The 24,614-nt window shown below is 37.0% G+C and overlaps 1 protein-coding gene and 1 long non-coding RNA gene across 2 annotated transcripts in view; one reads left to right on the top strand and one right to left on the bottom strand.

Moving 5' to 3' along the window:
- The window catches only part of NDUFS4 (NADH:ubiquinone oxidoreductase subunit S4), a 114,381-nt gene extending 113,845 nt beyond the window's left edge, over window positions 1–536 (top strand). Inside the window, exon 6 of the mRNA XM_059417112.1 lies at window positions 401–536. The gene's annotated coding sequence lies outside the window, so the exon portion shown is untranslated. The remainder of the gene's footprint in view (window positions 1–400) is intronic.
- LOC132028303 (uncharacterized) overlaps window positions 1–24,614 on the bottom strand; it is an 83,563-nt gene that overhangs the window by 12,027 nt on the left and 46,922 nt on the right. The gene's annotated exons all lie outside the window — the stretch shown is intronic.

Below are 24,614 nucleotides of genomic sequence, written 5' to 3' on the forward strand. Positions count from 1 at the left end.
CCACCCCTGCTCCTCTCCCAGCTCGCTCGCTCGCTCTCAAAATCGAATAAGATATTTGTACTCTGATTACAGAAGTGTTGCAGAAATACTTGATCTACATAGAAGTCTTAAAGATGAATATAATCACAAATTCCTCCTATCTCAAGACAAACATTATTAGACAGTTAGTGTATATGTTCCTAGTATTGTTTTTCTATTCCCTATATATATATATGTTGCTTTTATAAAACAAATTGTAATAATATTGTACATACATTTTTTTAAAAGAAATTGAATTGGTATCACTTTTTAACTGAGTGTATGTTTTCCCATGACATTTTTCTATAACAGGATATTTAATGGTCAATTTTTTTTTTGAACATTCAGATTTTTCTAATTTTTTGCTTTTATATTTTTACAGGTAGAACTTCTCTCTTCAGCCATACTGTAAATGAGAAGAGTAAGAATTATAGCTTCTTTCTCAGTGTCTTGCGCAAAGGTTCATTCATGGGAAAACTCAATAAACAATGCTTAGTTTGATGATTATACAAACCAAAGCTGATATGTCCCGTTCTCTTTTGGTTTTCAGTTACTATGTCTTTGAAATTGTTAGTGGTTATTTACTGGAACTCAGGTGTAGCTGCTTGAGTCAATGATGTTTACACTCAACTAAAAATTGGACCAGGCACTAAAGAGTTACCACTTTTAAAGATTTTAGGTAATCTCTATACCCAACATGGGGCTCACACCCACAACCCTGAGATCAAGAGTTGCATGCTTCACCAGCTAAGCCAGGCAAATGCCTCTGGAGAGTTATTTTTATTTTATTATTTTTTTAAATTTTGTTTACTTATTTGACAGAGAGATCACAAGCAGGCAGAGAGGCAGGCAGAGAGAGGGGAGGGGGGAAGCAGGCTCCCCACTGAGCAGAGAGCCCAATGTGGAGCTCTATCCCAGGACCCTGAGATCATGACCTGAGCCGAAGGCAGGTCATGAACCTGAACCACCAGGCGCCCCTGGAGAGTTATTTTTAAATGTTATTTTTCTTTAAATTTTAGGAGTCTTTTTTTTTTTTTTTTAACAGTCTTGTGTTTCATCCTAAATAATCTCCCATAAATTTCAAAAATTGGGAAAAAGTTAATTATACATTACATTGGATTTCTCTGAAAGATAAATAGGAAATCTATATGGATAATGAAAATTAAATCCCAAAATAGAAAAAAAGTTTAGATTCTAAATTGTGATCTAATGATCACCTAGAAATATAGAAATAATAACATCTGTGCTTTGGTCCTGGTTGGGCTAGATTTTAGGCAAAGAAAACAGAATGCTGGAAGTTGACAATTCTGGGAACCTGATGAAAAGCTTCACTGTCTCCAGTTACCAATTTAACAAAAAGAATCCAGATTTCATTATGGTAGGAAGCATATCATGCTGATTTTAAGAATTAAGTTTGCCAGCAAAGATATGTGATACTAATGTATAATAACTTAATAGGTTTTCTCCTTATCTAAAGGTCACTGGTCATATTTTTAAAGTCCTTCTCACTAGAATTTTCCCTAGATTTTTATTATTAAAACAATAAAAGTTGAAAATAAACATTCATATACCCTTCTCTTAAATATACTAGTGAACATTTTGTCACATGTGTTTTCCTTTCCTTCTTGCACATAACTTTCATATAGGAGTAAGGTGCATACATCATGATGTCATCTCTGAATACTTTGGGGTATGTCTCTCTTGAAAAAAGACATCATTCATGGGGTACCTGGGTGGCTCCATCAGTTAAGCATCTGCCTTTGGCTCAGGTCATGACCCCAGGTTCCTGGGGTGGAGCCCCACATCAGGCTCCCTGCTCTGTGGGGGGCCTGCTCCTCCCTCTCCCTCTGCTTGCTGTTCTCCCTGCTTGTGCTCTCTGTGTCAAATAAATAAAATCTAAAAAAATAAAAAATAAAAAAGGACATCATTCTTCTATTTACCACAATAACATTATCACAATAAAAAAATTGATCACTGGTACAGGTTAATATTCAGGTGTTTGTAAAGTTGCTACGATATTGTTCTTTGCCCTGATTTTCTTAAAATCCAGGGCCCACTCAGTAATCCTGCATTGAATTTAATCTCCTTTAATTTTGAACGGTTCACCTGCTGTTTTGTTTCTTTCATGACATTGGGCAATTTTGAAGAATCCAGGCTAGTCATTTCATAAAGTGTTTCACAATTTGGATTTCTCTCATTTTTTCCTCATGGTGAGATTCAGGTTAAACATTTTGGTAAGAATCCAAAGAATACTAAAACAACTTGGTGAAACTGTTGGAAAACAGAATTGATGCAATTTCAAATATCAACCCATAAATTACATACTAACCAAAAGAGATAAAAGGAATCTTATGATGGAGAATTCTGATGTGCCACTTGAACCAAGTGATCAGTAACCAAACACTAACCAGTAATTAGTGATTTTATATTCTCAATCACTTCTGGAAGCACATAAGATCACTGTCCAACACATACACACAAACACACACCACCATCGTCATCATGATGATAATTTCCTATTTCATTCTTGTAGCTCAGAGTTCTTCCTCTGCACCCTGCACCCCACTTCATGTTTTATCAGCCTTCTCTCACAATGAGAATCCTTGTACCTAACATCAGTGCATTATTCATTCAGTCCTACAATACACACAAAACTGGCTTAAAATCGCTAATGTATCATTAGCAAACTGCAAGACAGAGTTCAAGTTTTCTTCACAATTCTTGTCTTCGGAAAGAAATTACAGAGAAGATAGAGTATTGTGGTCCATGTTTCTTGAATTCATTCTTTACATTGTCGATTTTCATGTAGATGAGGTTCCTTTGTTGCTTAGTATTCATCTGTGATTTTTTCTTGTTGCTTTTTTTTTTTTAAGACTTTATTTATTTCAGAGAGAGCATGAGCAGGGGGAAGGAAGTAGAGGGAAAAGAGTCTCCCTGCTGAGCAGGAACCCCAATGCTGGGCTCCATCCCAAGATCCTCAGATTATGACCTGAGCTTAAGGCAGACGCGTAAGTGACTGAGCCACCCAGGCTCTCCTGTTGATTTGTTTTTTGAATATGTAAAATTTCTGGCTCAGAAGTCAAAATTGTAGGAGCACCTGGGTGGTGCAGTTTGTTAAGCATGTGATTCTTGGTTTCTGCTTAGGTCCTGATCTCAGGGTTGTTAGATTGAGTCCAGCATCAGCTCCATGCTTAGTGCAGAGTCTGCCTGACTGACTCTGTCTCCCTCCCTCTCCACCTGCCTCCCGCCCACCCCCATCCCACGTCAAATAAATAAATCTTAAAAAAGAAAAAAAAAAGGCAAATTGTATTAAGAAGTTGTACTTAGTCTGAGGAGTCCCATTCTTACTACTCCATGCAGTTTAACCAATTTTATTATTTTCTGATTTATCCTTCCCACGTTTCATTTTGCAAAAGTGAACAAATATACGTGTATTCATATTTTACTTTCTTACACAAAAGGAAGCATACTATATGTACTCTTTTGTATTATAGTACATACTATATATACTATACCTTAGAAAGTACTCCATTAAGTTCTGTACTTAAAATAAGTACATTTTAATATATGTAAATTTACCTCAATAAAGTTGATTTAGACATGAAAACAAACCTCAGTGTCATGTCAAAGCAGCACTTTGTGAGGTTCATGATCTGTGAGCATTTGATAAAATCAACCATATATTCAAGGTTTTTGATACTTGAGAAAATTGTCTTGTCAGAATCCAAATACAGAATAGCACAAATACAGATTTTCCACTCCTGTAGTCACTTGTACCGTAAGGATGGTCCATGTGGAACAAAGTAAAGTGAAGAAATGCTGAAAAATATTACTCAAAATTGACATCTGCAAAACTTCCAAAATCAGATACTCCTCTAGTTTCCATTATTGTGTAAAACAAAACAAAACAAAATTCTTAACATGCCTTATTTGATGAAGCATCCATTTCCTGGTGTGATTTGGTTTTCTGTTTATAAATCTATCTTGGGAAAATGAATTCATTTCTAGTTATACTGAATGCAAGATGCCGGTGAGTTACCCAGCTGAATATTTAGAGCAGACCATTGGAAACAGAGGTCTGGAAATTAGCAGATGGGCCAAGAGAATTGGCTATATAGTAATCAAGCTTCATCAATGAGTAGACTGAAGTTTGCCACAAACTTGATGGCTGAAAAGGACACACATTTATTTCATGGTTGTAGAGATCAGAACTCCAATATCAGTTTCACTGCACCAAAAATAATGTGTTGGCAAGTGTACTCCTTCCGCAGGATCTAGAGGAGGATCCATTTCCTGCTCCTTTTTAGTTCTAGAGCGGACTTCCTTGACTTGTAGCCGCATCCTCCCATTTTCAAAGCCAGGAACATTTTGCTTTAGTTGTCCCATTACCATCTTTCACTCAGGTCCAGTGACCTTCTCTGCCCTTTGTAAGGATGTTGTGATTACATTTAGGACCCACCCAGAGAACCCAAAACATGGGGAAATAAAGCCGTGAAAAGTGTCCCAGAACTACCTCACTCAAGTTGCCAAATTCTCTGACAAGTCTTTTTGGCCGTACATAGTTATCAGTGGTATGTGAATGATTACATTTTAGAAGGACCTTCAAAGATAGTAATGGATCTACTTGAAACTTGTGGAAATAAGGAGTAACTTACACAATTTTGTAAAACCAGTCTTCCTATCACAATGAGGCTTCACACTGTCTTTCCTTTTGAAAAGCTCCCTAGAATAGTCACATGACCATTTTGATAAGACTATGATAAAGTTTGGCCTGCTTAAAGCCAAGAAAAGTCATCCAAATTTGTAAGGAAGAGGTAAAACTGCTACTGTACCTTTGCAGATGACATGATACTATATATAGAAAAGTCTAAAGACTCCACCAAAAAATATACATATTAAAACTAATTTTAATATACAGAAATCCACTGTTTTTTTAAGATTTGATTTGATTTTTTAAATATAAGTTGCTCTTTTTAAGATTTTATTTGTCAGAAAGAGTGTGCACAAGCAGGAGGAGCAGCAGGCAGAGAGAGAAGGAGACACCCCACTGAGCAGGGAGCCCGATATGGTACTCAGTCCCAGGACGCTGAGATCGTGACCTGAGCTGGAGCCAGACTCTTAACCGACTGAGTCACCCAGGCATTCCAAGATTTTATTATTTAAATAATCTCTATACCAATGTGGGGCTCAAACACAATCCTGACATACACAAGCTTGACCGACTGAGCCAGCCAGGTCAGATAAGATAGATAAAGCAGGATGCCTATAGACAGGAGTAGGACGTAAGTAAAATAATACACAGTTTAACTTTTAAATGTGTTTATAATTAAGAATAAGACTTAACTGATCTGTTGTAAATATATGAATTAATGGTTTTATGGGAAATCAATAAAATAACACTGGTACAGAGCGATACATGTTAGGTTTGTTAATATCTAACTCGAAGTTACTCCTAAATCTCCAGAGAAAAATGCTAACAATAATAGGTTACAATGTAGTTATCTGCTGACATTTTTCATTATCAGTACATAATTATCAGCTTCTAAAACTTTAAGAGTTTGAATATGAAGAATTTATAATCCTTAGAATAATAAAGTATGTATAAATTGAGGAAATTATGTTTTGTCTAAAGCCAAAGAAGATAGTCACAAGATGAAACTTGTCTATCTTTATTATTTTAAACAGTTCTTTGGGGTGAACTTTTTTTTTTTTTGAAACAGTGACAGATTTCATGAAGTTGCATTGTAGACTCTGTATTTGATGTTAGGAGTCTGTATCATACATTGCTGTCTTTGTCAGTTCAGATGGGTGTAATGAATTACCACAAAATAGATGGCTTATAAACAATAAACATTGATTTCTTATAGTTCTGGAGGCTGGAAGTCTGAGATCAAGGTGCCAGCGTGGTCAAGTCCTGGTGAGGGCCTACTTCTTAATTCATAGACAGCTGTCTTTTTATTGTGTCCTCATGTCAGAAGGAATGAGACAGTTCTCTGGGCTCTTAATAAGGCTAGAAATCGGGGCGCCTGGGTGGCTCAGTGGGTTAAGCCGCTGCCTTCGGCTCAGGTCATGATCTCAGGTTCCTGGGATCGAGTCCCACATCGGGCTCTCTGCTCAGCAGGGAGCCTGCTTCTCTCTCTCTCTCTGCCTGCCTCTCCGACTACTTGTGATTTCTCTCTGTCAAATAAATAAATAAAAAATATTAAAAAAAAAAAAAAAATAAGGCTAGAAATCCCATTCACAACTCATGACCTAATTGCCTTCCAAGAACCTGACTTCCTAATACCATCATGTTGGGAGTTAGAGTTTCAACATATAAATTTGGGTGGGAAGGGCACAGACATTCATTACATAACATTCCACTACCACACCTCCAAAATTATGGTCTTGTATACAAAATACATTCATTCCATCCCACAGCCCTAAAAGTCTTAAACCATTTTCACCTCTAAAGTCTCATCTACCTCTAAATCAAATAGGGGTGAGAGTCAAGATATAATTCATCCTGAGGCAAATTATTCTCTATCTGTAAACCTATGAAACCAAATAATGGGCTTCCAGAACAGACACAGGCATTTAATTCCAAAAAGGAGAGAGAGAAAAGATAAAAGGCCTTGTGGGTCCCAAGGGAAATAATAAACCATAAGGTTTAAGGATAATTCTCTTTGGCTGGATGTTTTACCCGCCAGACCCACTGGGGTGGAGGTCTTACATTCCAGATCTAGTGGTATGACATTCCCCCTTTCCCCCAAGCTATAGTTCAGAGAATGGCCCACGCGTGGCTCTTTGCAGTGGTGATCCCCATACTACACTTCTCCAAGGTGTGAAGGTTATTCCCCCAGGGCTCTTCCAGGTGCCTGATCCCATAGTTTCACTCATTGGTATGCTGGTACTGCACTTTGAAATCAAGGAGGAGGCAGTCCTGCCTCCTGGGCTCATGCACTCTGGGCCTGTGGTGAGAGTGATGTCCTACAGTATTTTCATGTAGTTATGGGAACAATTGGCAAAAACATGAGCCAGCCAATTTGAAAGTGTTAATACTATTTAAAGTAAAGCCTACAGATATGAAAACCAAACAAAATTAGTCTTGATACCAGTTTACAATCATTAAATGGAGGGAAACATCTTGGAGATGTAAAATAATTAAATGAGTCTTAGGGATTTCCATGTGAATCTAAAATAATATATGCCATAGTTAAAGGATGCTTTCTTACAAATGGCAGTGGAGTACAGTTGGGGATTATAAATCATACAAATGCAAGACAGAGTGATTGAACATTAGAAAAGAAAGAAAATTGCTAGTGGTGAAAAGGAGAATTTCAGAAAGGACCATAGCTAAATATGAATTAGGTAAGTATATAACAATAGGGAAGGACCCTGGGGAGTACATAATGCAGCTTCATTGTGTATTAAACAAAGGATAAATTGAAGTGAAGAACTGCTTCAGTTAAAATTCCAAAGAAGAAAGTACACACTGTATTCTGCTTTAGGTTACACAATTCAAAGAAGTATATGGAGAGAATTCCAACGAAGATGACAACAAAAGCCAAATGCCAAAAGGTAGATCATATATAAAAAATAAAAGTCCTGGAACAACCTCATCTGTTTGGAGCCATTAAAAATAAAATAGTCTGGGAATGCCTGGGGTGGTTCAGCCAGTTAAACATCTGCCTTCAGCTCAGGTCATGATTCCAGGATCCTGGGATGAGTTCCACATTGGGCTCCGTGCTCAGCAGGGAGTCTGCTTCTCTGTCTGCTTGGCCTGCCACTCTCCCTCTTTATGCTCTCTCTGACAAAATCTTTAAATAATTTCATGTGTGTGTGTGTGTGTTTTTAAGTAGTCTGCTTAGTCCATCACAAAGGTTTGAGAGACAACAAAATGCTGGGGTACAGTTGAATGATGAAGTTCCTTTTCTACATGAGGCCACTCCATTAAGACTGGGAGAGGTGGTTATTTTATCGGATGCACAGAAACCAACACAGAGAAATAAGTTACAAATGAAAGAACAGGATAAAACCTTGGAAAAAGTCCTTAATGAAACAGAGGTAAGGGATTTATCACACAAAGTGTCCAAAATTATGGTCATAATGCTCAATGAACTCAGGAGAAGAATGAACACAGTAAGAATTTCAACAGAGAAAATTCAAGAAACTACCAAGTAGAAGTCCTGAAGATGAAAATATAATGACTAAATTGAAAAATAGTCTACAGGAGCTCAGGAACAAACTAGATGAAGCAGAAGAGAGGATCAATCCCCTCAAAGATAAAGCAGAAGAAAACCAGAGCAGGAAGAAAAAAAATTTTTTTAAATAAAAAAGTGAATGTAGCTTAAGGTTTTGTAGGACAAAACCAAACAGATTCATATTCATATCATAGGGCTCCCAGCAGGAGAGAGAGAGGTAGAAAACTTATTTGAAGAAATAATGACTGAAAATTTATCTGATCTAAAGCAGAAAACGGACATCTAGATCCAGGAAGTCCAGAGAGTCAAACGTAAGATGAACCCAGGGTCCCACACCAAGATACATTATAATTAGAATGTCAAAAGCTAAAGACAAAAGTTGTAAAAATCTCTGTAACTACAATAATTATTTAAGGGATACACAAGATAAAGAGATGTAAAATGTGACACCAAAAAATAAAACATGGGAGGGGAGAGTAAAAACATAGAACTTTAGAATTCATTCAACTTAAGTTGCTATCAGATTAAAATGCACTGTTATAAATTGTTATATGTAAGCATTATAGTAACCACCAAGGAAACAGTTGGCTGTTTCCTTTTGCTGTGCAAAAGCTTTTTATCCTGATGAAGTCTCAATAGTTTATTTTTGTCTTTGTTTCCCTTTACTTTGGAGACATGTCTAGCACAAAGTTGCTGCAGCCAAGGTCAGAGATTACTTCCTGTGTACTCTTCTAGGATTTTGATGGATTCCTGTCTCACACTTACATCTTTCATACATTTTGAGTCTATTTTTGTATATGGGATAAGGAAATGGTCCAGTTTCATTCTTCTGCATGTGGCTGTCCAATTTTTCCAACACTATTTGTTGAAGAGACTGTCTTTTCTCCATTGGATATTCTTTCCTGCTTTGTCAAAGATTAGTTGACCATGATGTTGAGGGTCCATTTCTGGGCTCTACTCTGTTCCACTGATCTATGGGTCTGTTTTTGTGCTAGTACCATACTGTGTTGATGATCACAGCTTTGAGGTCCAGAACTGGGATACCAGCAGTTCTGGCTTTCTTTCTCAACATTCTTCTGGCTATTTGGGGTCTTTTCTGTTTCCATACAAATTTTAGGGTTTTTTATTCCAGCTCTGTGAAAAAAGTTGCTGGTATTTTGATAGAGAGTGCATTGAACATGTAGACTGCTCTAGGTAGCACAGACATTTTAACAATATTTGTTCTTTCAGTCCATGAGCATGGAATGTCTTTCCATTTGTGTCTTCCTCAATTTCTTTCAAGGGTGTTCTATAGTTTTCTGAGTACAGATCATTTGCCTCTTTAATTAGGTTAATTCCTAGGTATCTTGTGGTTTTGGGTATAATTGAGAATGAGATCAACTCCTTAATTTCTCTTTCTTCTCATTGTTAGTTCATAGAAATGCAACTGATTTCTGTGCATTGATTTTATATCCTGTGCCTTTGCTGAATTCCTGTTTGAGTTCAAGCAATTTGGGGGTGGAATCTTTTGGATTTTCCACATAGAGTAACATGTCATCTGCAAAGTGAGAATTTGATTTCTTCTTTGCCAAACTGGATATGTTTTATTTCTTTTTGTAATCTGACAGCTGAGGCTGGGACTTCTAGTACTATGTTAAACAGCAGTGGTGATAGTGGACATCCCTGCCATGTTTCTAACCTTAGGAGAAAAGCTCTCAGTTTTTCCCCATTGAGAAAGATACTTGCCGTGGGTTTTTTATAGATGGCTTTTATGATATTGAGGTATATACCCTCTATCTCTACACTGTGAAGAGTTTTAACCAAGAAAGGATGCTGTACTTTGTCAAATGCTTTTTCTGCATCTATTGAGAGGATCAGATGGTTCTTGTCCTTTTTTTATTAATTTCTTTAATTAAAATCACACTGACTGATTTTGGACATTGAACCACCTTTCAGCTCAGAACAATAAATCCCATTTGGTCGTGGTAAATAATACTTTTAATATACTGTTGGATCTTACTGGCTAGTATCTTGGTGAGAATTTTGGCAACCATGTTCATCAGGGATATTGGTCTGTAGTTCTTTCTGGTGGGGTCTTTAGTTTTGGGATCAAGGTAATACTGGACTCATAGAAAGAGCTTGGAAGTATTCCTCCCATTTCTTTTGTTTTTTTAAACAGCTTCAGAAAAATAGGTATTAATTCTTCTTTAAACGTTTGGTAGAACTCCCCTGGGAAGCCTTCCAGCCCTGGGCTCTTGTTTGTTGGGAGATTTTTGATTACTGCTTCAATTTCCTTGCTGGTTATGGATCTGTTCAGTTTGTATCTTTCTTCCTGTTTGTTTTGGTAGCTTTAAGTCTCTAGGAATGCATCCATTTCTACCATATTGCCTCATTTGTTGGCATATATGTTCTTATAATTGTATTTCTTTGGTGTTGGTCGTGATCTCTACTCTCTCATTCATGGTTTATTTTATTTAGGTCCTTTCTCTTTTTGATAAGTCTGGCCAAGGGTTTATCAATCTTATTCTTTCAAAGAACCAACTCCTGGTTTGTTGATCTATTCTACTGTTCTTTTGCTTTCTATTTCATTGATTTCTGCTCTAATCTGTATTACTTCTCTTCTCCTGCTGGGTTTAGGTTTCATTTGCTGTTTTTTCTCTAGCTGTTTTAGCTGTAATGTTAGGTTGTGTATTTTACATCTTTCTTTCTTTCAAGAATTTATTTATTTGATAGAGAGAAAGAGCACAAGCAGGAGGAGCAGCATGTAGAGGGTAAAGGGAGAAAAAGACTCCATACTGAGCAGGGAGCCCAACATGGGGCTTGATCCCAGGACCCTGAGATCCTGACCTGAGCCAAAGGCAGACACTTAACTGAATGAGCCACCCAGGCACTCCAAGACCTTTCTTGTTTCTTGAGAAATACTTGTATTGTTATACATTTTCCTCTTTAGGACTGCCTTTGCTGCACCCCAATGGTTTTGAATACTTATGTTTTCATTTTCACTTGTTTCCATGAATTTTAATTCTTTAATTTCCTGGTTGAACCATTCATTCTTTAGTAGGATGCTCTTTAGCTTCCATGTATTTAAGCTCTTTCCAAATTTCCTCTTGTGATTGAGTTCCAGTTTCAAAGCACTGTGGTCTGAGAATATGCAGGGAATAATCCCAAACTTTTGGTACTGATTGAGACATGATTTGTGACCCACTGTGTGATCTATTCTGGAGAATGTTCCATGTACACTCACGAAGAATGTGTATTCTGTTGCTTTAGGATGGAATGTTCCAAATATATCTGTGAATTTCCTCTGGTCCAGTGTGTCATTCAAAGCCTTTGTTTTCTTGTTGATCTTCTTAGATGATTTGTCCATTGTAGTGACGAGGGCTTTTAAGTCCCCTACAATTATTGTTTTATTTTCACTGTGTTTCTTTAATTTTGTTACTAACTGGCTCATTTATTTGCCTGCTCCCATGTTAGGGGCATAAATATTTACACTTGTTAGATCTTCTTGTTGAATAGATCCTTTAAGTATGACATAGTGTCCTTCCTCATCTCTTTTTACAGTCTTTGGTTTCAAATATAATTTGTCTGATATAAATTATATCAGATTGCCACCCCAGCTTTTTTTTGACGTCCATTAGCATGATAAATGGTTTTCCAACCCCTCACTTTTAATTTGGAGGTGTCTTTCATGTCTAAATTTAGTCTTTTGCTGACAGCATATTGATGGTTCTTGCTTTTTTATCCAATCTGATACACTGTGTCTTTTGATTGGGGCATTTACCTCATTACATTCAAAGTAACTACTGAAAGATATGAACTTAGTGCCATGGTATTACCTGAACTGTCACTGTTTCTGTACATGGTCTCTCTTCCTTTCTGAACCCTCTGTTACTTTTGGGCTCACTCTTTGCTTAAAAGATCCCTTTTTATATTTCTCGTAGGGCTGGCTTGGAGATCACAAATTCTTATGGTTTCTGCCTTTTCTGGAAGCTTTTAATCTCACTTTATATTTTGAATGACATCCTAGCTGGATAAAATATTCTTGCCTACATATTTTTCTCATTTAGCACCATGGGTATATCATGCCAGTCCTTTCTGGCCTGCCAGGTCTGTGGATGTCTGCCGCCAATCTAATGTTTCTACCCTTGTAGGTTATAGACTTCTGTCCCAAGCTTCTTTAAAGATTTTTTCATTGCCTCTGAGATTTGCAAGTGCCACTGTTATATGTTGAAGTGTTGATCTATTTTTACTGATTTGGGCGGGGGGGGGGGTCCCTATGTCTGGACTTGGATGTCTGTTTCTTTACCCAGGTTAGGGACATAGTTTGCTCCAGTATACCTTCTGCCCCTCTCTTTCCTCTTCTTCCAGGATCCCAATTATTCTAATATTGTTTCACTTTATGCTATCACTTATCTCTTGAATTCTCCCCTCATGATCTAGTAGCTATTTCTCTTTTTCTTCATTTTCTTATTATCCATCATTTTGTCTTCTGTATCACACTGTCTCTTCTGCCTCATTTATCCTAGCAGTTAGAGCCTCTGTTTTTTATTGTGTCTCATTAATAGACTTTTTTATTTTGACTTGGTTAGATTTTAGTTCTTTTATTTCTCCAGAAAAGAATTCTGTAGTGTTTTCCATGCTCTTTTCAAGCCCGGCTATTTATAATCATTATTCTGAACTCTACTGACATCTTCCTTATATCAGATTAGGTCCCTGACAGTCAGTACTTCCTCTTGTTCTCTTTAAGCTGAGTTTTTCCATCTTGTCATTCTTGCAGAAAGTGATTGCTTTTCTATTTGTAGAGTTGCAGCTATTCTTTTCTTAGATCTCTGGTTGAGTTCACAGGTGTTCAGAGTGCTTTGATAGCTATCTAGCTGCATTCCTGGGACCAGATGAAACTAAGGTCTCCTACTCCTGCACCATCTTGGCTAGACTAGATACATCTTAAGCAGATACACAAGGAACTTTCCATCCAAAAGCAACCCAAATAAACCCCACCCCCAACTTTATACCTCAAAAAACTTAAAAAAAGAGCAAATTTAAAAGTTAGTAGAATAAAAGAAAGTAACAAAAATCAAAATAAAATGAATTAAATAGAGACTGAAAAAAACAACAGAAAAGATCAGTGAAACTAAAACCTGGTTCTTTGAAAGGATACAAAAGTTGACAAACCTTTAGCTACATTCACCAAGGAACATAAAATCAAAATGAAAGAGGCATTACAGCTGCTTCAGAGAAATACAAAAGATTGTAGGAGACTACTAGAACTACTTTATGCCAATAAATTTAACAACCTAGAAGAAATGAATACATTTTTAGAAACCTACCAAGAGTGATTCATTAAAAAAAGAAAAGAAAAGAAAAATATTGACCACATTGATTACTAGTAAGGAGATTGAGTCAGGAATCAAATACCTCCCAACAAATAAAAGCTCAGGACCAGATGGCTTCACTGGTGAATTCTACCAAACATTCAGAAGAATTAATACTGATCATTCTCCAAATTGTCAAAAAAATAGAAGAGGGAATATTTCCAAAGTCATTTTACAAGGCCAATATTACCCTGATTCCAAAACTAGACAAGACACCAGAAGAAAAGAATATTATAGGCTAGGGTCCTTGGGTGGCTCAGTTGGTTAAGCACCTGACTCTTGATTTTAGCTAGGTTCTTAATCTCAGGATCATGAGTTTGGGTCCCACTTTGGGCTCCATAATGGACGTGGAACTTACTTAAAAAAAGAAAAAAATATTACAGGTCAGTATCTCTGGTGAACATAGATGCAAAAATTCTTAACAAAACATTAGCAAACTGAATTCAATAATGCGTTAATAGGATCATATACCATTATCAAGTTGGATTTTAAGGATGCAGGGATATTTCAACCTTCCCCAATCAATGAAGTATCCACATAAATCAAATCAAGATAAAAACCATGAAGTCATCTCAATAGATGCAGGAAAAGCCCTTGACAAAATTCAACAACAATTTATGATTAAAAACCCACAACTAATATTTTCTTAATGAGCAAAGATGGAGAGCGTTCCCTCTAAGATAGGAACAAGACAAAGATGTCCACTCTCGCTGCTTTTGTTCAATATACTACTGGAAGTCCTAACAACAGCAATCAGAGAAGAAATAGAAGGCATCCAAATCGATAAGGAAAAAGTGAAACTGTCATTATTTGCAGATGCTTTAATACTAGAGAAAATCTTAAAGACTCAACCAAAAACCATGAGAAGTAATGAATAAGTGAATTCATTAGTTTCAGTACAAATACACAGAAATCTGTTGCATCTCTATACACTAATAACAAAATAGCTGAAAGAGAAAATAAGAAAATAATTCCATTTACAGTTTCACTCAAAAAGAATAAAGTACCTAGGAGTAAAATTAGCCACGGAGCTGAAATATCTGTATTCAGAAAATTGTAAGACATTGATGAAAGAAATGGAAGACAACACAAAGAAAATGGAAAAATATACCATGGTCCAGGATCGGAAGAATATTGTTAAAATGACCATACTATCATAAACCATTTATAAATTCAGTGAAATCCCTACCAAAATATCAATGCATTTTTCACATATCTAGAACACATAATCCTAAAATTTGTATGGAACCACCAAAGAATCTGAATAGCCAGAGCAATCTTGAGAAAGAACAGAATTAGATACAGTCCCAGATTTCAAGATGTACTGCAAAGTGGGGCACCTGCATGGCTCCATGGGTTAAAGCCTCTGCCTTCGGCTCAGGTCATGGTCCTGGGGTCCTGGAATATATGATATGTCCCCTCAAACAAGGGCAACAAAACTAAAAATAAACAATTGGAACTATACCAAAATAAAAAGTTGCTCCATAGCAATGGAAACAATCTATGAAACAAAAAATCAACTTACTGTATGGGAGAAGTAATTTGCAAATGATATATTTAATAAGGGTTTAATATCCAAAATATATAAAAACTGATACAACTCAATACCAATAATAACAATAATAATAATCCAATTAAGGGGCACCTGGGTGGCTCAGTTGGTTAAGCATCTGCCTTTGGCTCAGGTCATGATCCCAGGGTCCTGGAATCAAGCCCTGCATTAGGCTCTCTAATCAGCAGGGAGCCTACTTCTCCCTCGCCCGCTCCCCCTGCTTGTTCTCACTATCAAATAAATAAAATCTCTATAATTTATAATAATAATATTCCAGTTAAAAATGGACAGAGGACCTGAATAGACATTTTTTCCAAAGAAGATATACACACAGCTAAGAGACACATAAAAAGGTGCCCAACATCACTGTCAGGAAAATGCAAATCGAAACCACAAGATATCATATACACCTGTCAGAATGGCTGACATAAAAAAGACAAGAAATAAGTGGTTTTTTGGTTTGCTTTGTTTTTTCAATTTTATTTATTTATTTGACAGAGAGAGACACAGAGAGAGAGAACACAAGGAGGGGAGCAGGAGGGGGGAAGCAGGCTTCCTGCCAAGCAGGGAGCCCAGTGTGGGCCTCCATCCCAGGACCCTGGGATCATGAGCTGAGCTGAAAGCAGCCTTTAATGATTAAGCCACCCCCAGGTGCCCAAGAAATAACAGGTGTTGACATGGATGTGAAGAAACAGAACCCTCGTGTACTAGTGGTAGGAATGTAAATGTAGCCACTATGCAAGTAGTATTGAGGTTATTGAAAAAATTAAAAATAGAAGTACTGTATGATTTAGTAACAACTAATAGATATTTACCCTAAGAAAATGAAAACAATTTGAAATGATATGTGTATCTCCATGTTTACTGCAGCATTATTTATAATAGCCAGGATACAGAAGCAACCTATGTGACCACCGATAGATGAATGGATAAAGGAAATAAAGACATGGTATAAATATAAAAGGGAATATTATTTAGCTGTAAAAAAGAAGAAACCTTGCCATTTGCAATGACAAGCATGGACCTAGAGGCTATTATATTAAGTGAAATAAGTCAGTCAGAGAAAGACAAGTACCATGTTATTTCATTTATATGTGGACTCTTCAAAACAAAAAAACAAAACAAAACAAAAACCCCACCCAAATAGACAGGAAAAGCAGAAACAGATCTAAGACATGAAGAATAGCATCTTGCCATTTCCAACAATGTGGATGGACCCTGAGGCCATTATGCTAAGTTAAAGAAGTACTACACGATCTTATTTATATGTAGATTCTGAAAAAAAAAAAAAAAACAACAAGCTCATAGATACAGAAAACAAATTGGTGGTTTCCAGTGGCAAGGCGGGGAGAAATGGGTGAAATGGGTGAACAGGTTTAAAAGGTACAAATAATAAAAATAATTTAAAAATAAAATAAAATTAAAAAATAATAAAGGTACAAATAAGTAAGTCATAAAGATGCAATGTATATTGCAGTGACAATAATATTTGAACGTTGCTAAGAGAGATCTTAAAAGTTCTCACCACCAGAAAAAAATTGTAACTATGCATGGTAACAAAAGCTAACTAGACTTATGGAGACCATTTGACCATATGTACAAATATTAGAGAAAAAGAGAAGCAGACAAGTATCCTAGGAGGATTAAAGTACAATAAAATCTTTATTTCTCTTTTCTTAATTGATCTAAAAGATAACTGTTTAAAGTAATAATAAGTAGTAATGATGTACTGGGTAATTGATTATGACACATAGATGAATGAAACGAATGACAGCAGCGTCATAAAGGACAGGAGGGAGAAATTGTAATACTCTGTTACACACTCTCTACCCTTCATGTGAAACTGTATAGTTTTATTTGAAAGTGGACTTAGTGAGCAAAAATGCATATTGAAAACTCTAGGGAAACAACTAGAAAGTTAAAAGAAAAACAACTCAGTGACACAAAATCAAATAACCTGATTAAAACTGAGCAAATGACTTGAATAGACATTTACTTAAAGATGATATATAAAATTCCAAGAAACGTATAAAAATGTGCTCAACATCACTAATTATTAGAAAAATACAAAAGCAAAACCATAGTTAGGCATCACCTTAAACCTATTATGATTTCAGGCTGTTAAAAACATGCAAACAAAAAAATGCAGATAATAACAAATGTTGGTTAGGCTATGGAGAAATTGAGACCCTTGTGCATCACTGGTGGAAATGTAAAATTTTCCTCAAAAATTAAAAAAAATAGAGCTACCATATCATTCAGCAATGTCACTTAAAATTTTTTTTATTTATTTGAGAGATTGAGTGTGTGCACACACACAAGCCGAGGCTGGGGGTGGGAGTGGGCATGGGGAGGGGAGGGCAGAGGTGAGGGAGAAGCAGGCTCCTCCCTGAGTAGGTAGTCTTACATAGGACTCCATCCCAGCGCCCGCCTAGGAATCATGACCTGAGCTGAAGGCAGATGCTTAACCGACTGAGCCACCCAGGCACCACTCACTTTTAAAAATATTTTTTTAGGAGCACCTGGGTGGCTCAGTTGGTTCAGTGTCTGACTTCGGCTCAGGTCATCATCTCACAGCCCTGCGATAGAGCCCTGCCTCTGGCTCCCTGATCAGTGGGAGCCAGCTTCTTCCTCTTCCTCTCCCTCTGCCTCTGCCAACAAATTAATAAAATCTTTTTTAAAAAATTATTTTTTAATTTTTTTTTTTAAGTAATCTCTATACCTCATGTGGGGCTTGAAGTCACAACGCTGAGATCAAGAGTTGCATGCTACACCACCTAAGCCAGTCAGGTGCCCCAGCAATCTCACTTCTAGGTATCTATTCAGAAGAACTGAAAATAGGGTCTTGAAGACATATTTATACATCCGTGTTTATAGCCACAGTATTCCTAATATCCATGAGGTTGAAGCAACCCAAATGTACATCCACATATGAATTCACAAATCATGGTGTATACATAGAGTGGATTATTCACCTTTAAAAAGGAAAGAAGTTCTAACACATGCTACAGCAAAGATGAACCTTGGGGACTTTATGCTAAGTATTTGCCATAAAAAGACAAATACTATGTGAATGCACTTATATGAATTATCTAGAGTAGGCAAACTCAGAGAAAAACTATAATAGCAGTTGCTATGGGGTGGGGAATTATTTAATGAGTATAGAATTTTAGTTCTGCAAGATGAAAAAGTTCCAGAGATCTGTTTCACAATAAAGTGAATATACGTAACACTACTGAATTGTACACTTAAAAATGGTTAAGATGAAAATTTTCATGTTGTTTTTCTTACCACAATAAAAAAAATCAGTAACATTTATATATACAAATAATAAGTTATTAGTTATAATAGATAACTTCTATTTTTATCATTCATGAATATAAGTTTTATAATTTTCTTTATGAAAATCTTAGACAATTCTTATCAAGTTTACTCCTAAGTATTTTATCTTTTATCTTCTTTATTGCTATTACAGAGTTCTCTTATCTATTAACTAATAACTGGTCATTATTTGTATTTTTAGCTATGATTCAAGGCTTTTAAACTATAACTCAAATCCCAGATGCAACACAAGAAATTGACAAATTTGACTATATAAAAATATAAATCTTTGAAATGATAAGATGCCATAAGCAAAGTTGAAAGGCAAATAAACTGAAAAAATATTTGCAACATCTATCAGTTAAAGGAAGAATCCCTAATATACTAAGGTTTTTTTAAGAACGGGGTGGGGGTGCAGTGGGGGAGACAAAACTCCTGTAGAAAAATGGGCAAATGTCATGAACAGTGAATTCAGACACACAAAAATGGCCCGGAAACACATGTAAAAATGTAACTTTAATCCAAGAAAAGGGAAAATGCTAATTAAAAGTTATATTGTGAGTGGTGCCTGGGTGGCTCAGTCAGATTAGTGTCTGCCTTTGGCTCAGGTTATGATCTCAGGGTCCTGGGATTAAGTCCTGCATGGGGGTCCCTGCCTGGTGGGGAGATTGCTTCTCCCTCTCCCTCTGCCTGCCACTCCCCTTGCTTGTTCCCCCTCTCTCTTTCTCTGTCAATGAAATAAAATCTTTTTTTTAACATAGTGGGCTTTTTTGTTTGTTTTTGTTTTAATTTGACAGACAGAGATCACAAGTAGTCAGAGAGGCAGGCAGAGAGAGAGGAAGGGGAGCAGGCTCTGCCGAGCAGAGAGCCCAATGCGGGGCTTGATCCCAGGTCCCTGGGATCATGACCTGAGCTGAAGGCAGAGGCTTTAACCCACTGAGCCACCCAGGTGCCCCAGTCTTTTTTAAAAAGTATCTTGAGATATGATTTTTCACACACTGAATAGGCAAAAAGTCAAAAGCCAATATACTTTGTTGATAAGGCTTTGTAATAATAGAGAGATTTGCATTGCTGAGAATGATAAATGGTATAACCCCTATGAGGAGGAATTCAGCAACAACGAACAAACTACCCAAGTATATGTGTTCTTTGACTCAGTAATCATACTTACGAGAATTTATGTAGACGATACGCTCCAATAAATACAAAAATACATATGCCCAACTTTCTTAATCACAGCTTTAATTGTAATAAAATACTAGAAATTAAATAAATATCTAGGTATTGGAAATTGAATGAATGATGTATGGGACATTATTCACAGAACTGTGTATTATACAGCTGTTAAAAAGAGTGAGGAAAATTTGTATGAACTGACATGGAGTGGTTTTTAGCAGACATTGTTTACTGAAGCAACAAGTGTAAAGGATAAATATATCCTTTAGTGTAAAAAGAAGAGAAAACAATGAATCTCTTTATATGGGTAAATGAAAACCATAATCACACTGAAGGGAGAAAAAAAGAACAAATTTAAACAAGTTATGCTGAACATAGTATTTGATCATATACCCACAGTCTTGGATGGGATGGAATGGTTGGGTTGAATTCAAAGCATATCCTTAAACCTTTTTTTTTTGTTGGATTGTCTTATGTAGTGGTATGGGAAATCGAATTCTGAAAAAATTTGGATATATTATAAGATTAAATACATGAATAAATATATTGCTTTCATTGAGGAAGAGGGGACATACAAATATAGAATAAGGAAAGGGAAGAATCAACTTTGTGGGGATGAATTAGAATTAGCGATATTAATGTAAACTCATGATTTCTAAATATATATCTGTGTGTATATATATGTGTATATTTATATGTACAGAAATTTCCTAGTTTTGCCCATTGAAGGGCAAGAATCAATATACTCCAGAATCAGAGAGCATACTTATTATCGAGAATTTGATCTGTAATAACTTTTCTTAATAAAATCTACTAGGGCAAAAAAAATAATAATAATAATAAGCCCAGCACTGGGCCAGAATAAATACAAGATGAGTCTAAAATATCTTGGTATATCAGAAAGTAAGAAAACATTCCAACAAAATGATATACAACAATGACGAATTCAGCTTAAAAGAACCCCACTGGTCAAATCTTGACAAATTGAGCTGAAAAATTATGAAGTACATTTTGATGAAGTATAAAGCATTAGGGAAAAGAATGGCAACTCATGAACCCATAGTGATAATACAGGCAAAGAAGGGAGGAGAACAAAGAAAGGGTTCTTGTTTATAGTAGAATGCCAAGTGTAATCTGTCAGTTTGGAGAGAACGCTTAAGTTGGAAAATCAGTAGTTTGCAACCATCATAGTCAAGATTTGATTAGGCAGTGGAATTTCTGAAATATTTACATGAGAAGCTTAACAGGTCTCCTCCTCCAAGAAAAAGTGGTGAAACAAGATAAATCCATAAATGAATTAATATTTTTTTAAAAAGTCTCTGGAAACTGATTTAAGGGCATACAATAATTGAGAAGCAATTGCTCAGGAAAATCTATGTATCTCACTAAGAAAAGGAGTCTGTGTCATTGAAGCCAGGGGCTGCTCCCATCATCCCTACCTCTATGTTACAGAAATTTTATGTATGGGTAGGGCAGCTTCTGAGAAATGACAGCTCCCATCCTTCCTCACAGGTTCCACTCCCGGAAAGGCTGGGCAGGTTGGGAGGACCAGTGGTGCCCATCTCCACACCCATGGCTCTAGTCTTGTGTTGTGGAGGTTCTGTTCAAGGTGGGCATGGAGTATTATGAGGACTGGGAGCTGCCTGGCCTTGCCTAATGGGGCTAACTGTATTTGAAGCAGAACATGGGAAAAGTCATGCCCAGGAACACTGCTAAGAACAGTAGAGATCAGCAAAAGATAATCAAGGAAAGCTAACATTTCTGTGCTACTAGTAAAGGCAAACAAAACTGCATTATCAGAAATTTAAGCAGGAAATTTAGGGAAAGAGACAGCCAAAGAAAGCCTTGCTAAGACCATATTCATCCCTGGTCATTTGAAAAGCTGTACACATGAGCAAGACTGCACACAATTAACGGAAGTTACTGGTCCCTGGCTTCTTTACTGTCCCTGGGGCAGGCTTGTAATTTTGACTCCTGAACTTTGATAGCAGTCCACACACTATAAACAGATCCAACAGCAGAGTGGAAGCATTACTGGCTCAGTGGGCTTAAACATAACCTCTGACAAATCATTGACCACTATGTTAAGCTGACCTGGGGTGGTGTCTAGGAAGCTTAAAAAGGAAAAAGGAAAACAAATGAGCAGTGACATACATTAGAGACTACACACTTGCAGAGGAAAGAGACTTCACAAACTTTGTCCAATCAAATCACTAAGAAAGAAACAAAAAACAGCAACAAAAAACTTGGAGTGGGAACACAGAATAAAAACTGAGAATTGCTATACTGTATTATCTAATTGTCCAGATGTCAGCAAAAAATTATGAGATGAGCAAGGAAAACAGAAAATTGTACCCCATACACGGGGGTGGGAGGGTATAAATCAGTAGAAACTGCCTTTGGGGACACCAAGATGTTAGAGTTAACAGACTTCAAAGCAACTACTATAAATATATTCCACAACAAAAGGAATCCAATTTAATACATTAAACAAAAGTATAATCACTCACCAAATAGAGAATATTAATAAAGAGATGGAATTTAAAAAAAAAAGAAAGAAAGAAAAGAAAAAGAACCAAGCAAAAATACTTGAGTTGAGAAGTATAATGACCAGAATAAAAACCAGAGGGGCTCATATAATGATTTTAGCAGACAGAGAAAAGGTCAGTGAAGCTGAAGATAGATCAATAGAGATCATCCAATCTGAAAAAAAGAAAAAAGAAGGGGGGAAGAATGAACAGAGCCCGAGATATTTGTGAATATTGTTAAGCATAGCAGTGTATGTATAATGGAGTAACAGAAGGAGAGGAAAAAGGAATTGTATCGGTTTAGTATTGGTGTCATAACAAATTACCAAAAACTTAGCTGCTCAAAACAACATTCATTTATTCATTCACTCACTATTTGATAGTACTATAGATTAGAAGTCTAACATATGTCTCACTGGGCAAAATAAAAGCGTTGGCAAGGCTACATTCCTTTCTCAAGGCTCTAGAGAAAAATCATGTCAGTTTTTTTTGTTTCATTTTCCAGATTCTATAGGATTCCCACCTTTCTTCACTCATACCCTCCTTTCCATCTTTAAAATCCGCATCTCTCTGATCATTTTTTTGTAGTCACATCTCATTTCGACATTGACCTCAGTCAGGAAAACTTCTTTTAAGGACTTTGATTGGACCCATCCAGATAATCTAAACTTATCTCCCCAACTCAAGGTCTTTGATCTTGACTTTATCTGCTAAGTGTCCTACTCTTGATTTCTGCTCAGGTCGTGATCTCAGGGTCATGGGAAAGAGTCCCACACTGGGCTCTGCACTTAGTGCAGAGTGTACTTGAGATTCTCTCTCCCTCCCTCCCTCCTCTCTCAATAAGTAAATAAAATCTTTGAAAGAAATATTAGAGGGCATAATAGCAGAAAGATGGGCACATAGGTCATTTCTAACTTAGCTCCCTCTTGTAAGAAAAATTACTAATAACTATTTCTGGACAAGACATTGCTGAGAAATCCGAGAACAAAGAGGTAATACTGAAGAATTCCCTGCACTGGGAAGACCAAAACATACAACATTATAAGGGTATCAGGAATTGTTACATATGCTGACTGCATTGCTCCTGGCACAGAACTATGCTGAGAGGCCCCTCGAACTTATGTTTCCTCCAGTGGGAAAAGAGCTTGACAACTCACATATAGGCTGACTGAATTCCTACGGGCAGCACCCAGGTAGTGGTTCCAACCAATAGTTTTGCTTATCTGTAGAACTAATTCGCTGGTAGAGTTTGATTAGGGAACTTGGTAAGGTGCTGGTCTGCCTGATTCAGGTTCTTTTTTTTTTTTTTTTAAAGATTTTATTTATTTGACAGAGAGAAATCACAAGTAGATGGAGAGACAGGCAGAGAGTGAGAGGGAAGCAGGTTCCCCGCTGAGCAGAGAGCCCCATGCGGGACTCGATCCCAGGACCTGAGATCATGACCTGAGCCGAAGGCAGTGGCTTAACCCACTGAGCCACCCAGGCGCCCCCTGATTCAGGTTCTTAAATGAAGAGATTTGCTTGCTCTGTAGCCTGGTCTCCTTGCACCCAGACATAAGAGCTGAGTCATAGGTCTGCCCCTCAGTGTAGCTCCAGGCTCCATCTAACCAAAAATGTTGGCAAGAACACCTGGAAGTTGCATAGTCCAGCAACACCCGAGTAGAGTCTGATAAGCAGAGCTACTAGTCTGTAGAGCAAAGTCTGGACTTAAGGGGTTCCCCTCACCCACATAGGCAGTTGAGCTAATTCATAGCACTACCCATAGATGAACGAAGCTCCCAGCCATGCCCATCCAAAAAGCTTGGTCAGAATGACTAGAAAGCTATAGCTCAGCAACAGTCAAGCAGCGAGTTTGGCAGGTAGAACTGATGCTCTTTTGCAGAGCAAAGCCAGTGGCCTTGTTTGACTAGGGGAATTGAGAGCACAAATCAGCTTGAGTCATGAGCAGAAACAAAGAGCCTTTTTCACTAGGAGCTGATTATTCATAGCCCCACCTACTGCTAATTTTCGGATCCAGTCTTGACCATCTGGTAAGACTGACCAAGAATACAGGCAACCATAAAGCCCATCCTATAGCCTCACTTTGGCAAGAAACTAAGCCAGCTGTTTTACCCAACTATCTAAACTATGTAAGTGAAAAATGGTAAAAAGGGACAAAGAAGGTCATTATACAATGTTAAAAAGATTAATCCATCAAAAACATATAATATTTGGGGGTACCTGGGTGACTCAGTCAGTTGAGCTGTCAATTATTGATTTTATCTCAGGTCATGATCTTGGGGTCCTGGGATGGAGCCCTGTATCAGGATCTGTGCTCAGTGCAGAGTCTGCCTGAGGATTCTCTCTCACGCTCTCCCTCTGCCCCTTCCCCTTTCATGCTCTTTCTCTAAAAATGAATAAATCTTTTTTTAAAATTAAATTTATTTATTTATTTTTAATAAACACATAATGTACTTTTATCCCCAGGGGTACAGGTCTGTGAATT

Source organism: Mustela nigripes, chromosome 12 (genome assembly GCF_022355385.1).
Source record: "Mustela nigripes isolate SB6536 chromosome 12, MUSNIG.SB6536, whole genome shotgun sequence".
Lineage (NCBI taxonomy): Eukaryota > Metazoa > Chordata > Mammalia > Carnivora > Mustelidae > Mustela > Mustela nigripes.